At 39.0% G+C, this 2,849-nt stretch overlaps 1 pseudogene across 1 annotated transcript; it reads left to right on the plus strand.

Moving 5' to 3' along the window:
• Window positions 1-1,104: 1,104 nt before the first annotated feature.
• On the plus strand, window positions 1,105-1,580 carry LOC311136335 (G-protein coupled receptor 83-like; annotated as a pseudogene). The gene has a single exon. The product of its transcript is annotated as a G-protein coupled receptor 83-like (transcript).
• Window positions 1,581-2,849: the final 1,269 nt, after the last annotated feature.

Consider the following 2,849-nt stretch of genomic DNA (forward strand, 5'->3'; position numbering starts at 1 on the left):
TCCTCACCAGGGTCTTGACCTGACTGCAGTTTGGCGTCGTAACTGACTTCAGTGGGCAAATGCTCACCTTCGATTGCCACTGGCACGCTGGAAAAGTGTGATCTTCACGGATTAATCCTGGTTTCAACTGTACCAGGCAGATGGCAGACAGCGTGTATGGCATTGTGTGGGTGAGCAGTTTGCTGATGTCAGCGTTGTGAACCATGGTAGCGGTGGGTTATGGTATGGAAATCAGTCAATTGAAATAAATGCATTATTCCCTAATCTATGGATTTCACATGACTGGGAATACAGATATGCATCTGTTGATCTTATGCCTGCCGCAGGCATAAGCTACGGACAATGAACACAAATACATTTTATCGATGGCAATTTGAATGCACAGAGATACCGTGACGAGATCCTGAGGCCCATTGTCGTGCCATTCATACGCCTCCATCACCTCATGTTTTAGCATGATAATGCACGGTCCCATGTCGCAAGGATCTGTACACAATTCCTGGAAGCTGAAAATGTCCCAGTTCTTCCATGGCCTGTATACTCACCAGACATGTCACCCATTGAGCATGTTTGGGATGCTCTGGATCGACGTGTACGACAGCGTGTTCCTGTTCCCACCAATATCCAGCAACTTCGCACAGCCATTGAAGAGAAGTGGGACAACATTCCACAGGCCACAATCAACAGCCTGATCACCTCTATGCAAAGGAGATGCGTCGCGCTGCATGAGGCAAATGGTGGTCACACCAGATACTTACTGGTTTTCTGATGAACAACCCTACTTTTTTTTAAACAGATCAACAGATGCATCTGTATTCCCCGTCATGAGAAATCCATAGATTATGGACTAATTAATTAATTTCAATTGACTGATTTCCTTATATGAACTGTAACTCAGTAAAATCTTTGAAATTGTCACATGTTGCGTTTATATTTTTGTTCAGTGTCGGCCTTGTGCTTCCTTTTAGACATGAATAAATGGCTCCTGATTTTGAATGTACCTTTTACCTTGAATAGCCTCTATAATAACGACTATAAGCCTCTATAAACCCATAACTACTTACTTCCAAAAGTCGTTTTTTTCCTAATCACAGATAAGTTTGAATGGTGTGTCTGCCCAGCTTCCCACAGCCGTCAGATATGTTCTGGAAGTACTTGGACCTGGCCACGTTTTTCCTCCTCTACTTGTTGCCACTTTCTATCATCTCCATAGCTTACATTATCGTTGATAAGAAGCTATGGATGCGTAACGCTATAGGGGATGTGACTCTGGCGCAATATGTCGCCCACAGACTAAGGAAGAAGATGACTCTGAAGATGATGATGTTGGTGGTGGCTGTTTTTTGCTATTTGCTGTTTCTCTTTAAACTGTTATGTGATTTTAGTGTCCAGCCAGGCCATTAACACTAACAATGCTATCTACTTCACCTTCCATTGGTTTGCCATGAATAGTTTGCCATGAATTTGCCATGAATAGTAATAATCCTTTTATCTACTGCTGGCTGAACGGAAGTTTCAGGACCGAGCTCAAGTCCCTGCCTTTTATTTGGCGTTCCAAGAGGGCAGCACATCCATGCTGAGGTTGTCATCGCTATAACTACATAGATTATGTATAAAGATACAGAGGTTAATGCAGAGGTTAACATCTTTTCATAAGATTATGTGAAGGTCTTACCTATCTCCATCCGGTTGCTGTAATTTATCATTAGATCTAGGTCAACCTATAATATGAAATATTAGAGAATAACGAAAGTATATTTCATTAAGGGGAGGTAAAAAAAAGAATAAAATGGTGAAGTAGTTTGTGAAATATTTTGTCAAATATCGGGAAAGGGAATATCAGTGAAACACTTGTACGTATACCGTAATGGTAAATAAAACTAATGTGATTTTGCATGTTATGTGTTTTACAAAACATGATAGCCTACGGATAAACAATTCAAATAAAAAAATATTTGTTTCAGTGCCTATTCTTCTTTTATAGTATAATGTTTGTAAATTTGTAACTGTGCAGTAAGTTACAGCACAAATCCCATTCAAGTCATGGGACCGATATTAGCATTTTTTGCGTATCATGTCCAAATCATCCAAAACTATTTAAAATGTATTGTGAAGCTCAACAAAGTAACTTATAGATTTGAACATGATGCGTGAAAAATGCTAATATCGGTCCGATGACTTGAATGGGATTTGTGCCACAAATGCTAAAATGTTAGCATGTGGAAACAGTGCCATGGAAACTAAACCAATGCATGGATTGCTGTCATACCTTGCTTTATTTTTCTAGATCAAATAATATTGAAAACAACCACTTTTTGTGCAGTATTAATTTACCATCCTTACAAACCACTTAATGTAAATGTGCATTACTTTATTGTACATAGGCTGGTCATCTAGGTTTGTACCTGTAGACTTTCTATCACCATGAAGAAAATCAATGGGGGGGGATAGCTATGCATGCTCAGGTTTTCAGTTTTTTTTGTCTCAATTATTGTTTGTTTCACCCCCAAAAAAACATTTTGCATCTTCAAAGTGGTAGGCATCTTGTGTAAATCAAATGATACAAACACCCCAAAAATCAATTTTAATTCCAGGTTGTAAGGCAACAAAATAGGAAAAATGCCAAGGGGGGTGAGTACTTTCGCAAGCCACTGCTGGTTAGGAAACCAATATGTCATTTTGTAATTTGGGTGAACTATACCTTTAACGGCAAAAAGCCTATAAAACAATATTTCATAGCAGTATAACTCCATCATCCTACTCATGCCACCTGGTGTATAATATTGTGAACTACTTCACATTCGAATTTCAACCATATTTTCATCATATTATGCATTAAAGTGGCAGAA

Source organism: Coregonus lavaretus (assembly GCF_964263955.1).
Source record: "Coregonus lavaretus genome assembly, chromosome: 10".
In the NCBI taxonomy this organism is placed as follows: Eukaryota; Metazoa; Chordata; class Actinopteri; order Salmoniformes; family Salmonidae; genus Coregonus; species Coregonus lavaretus.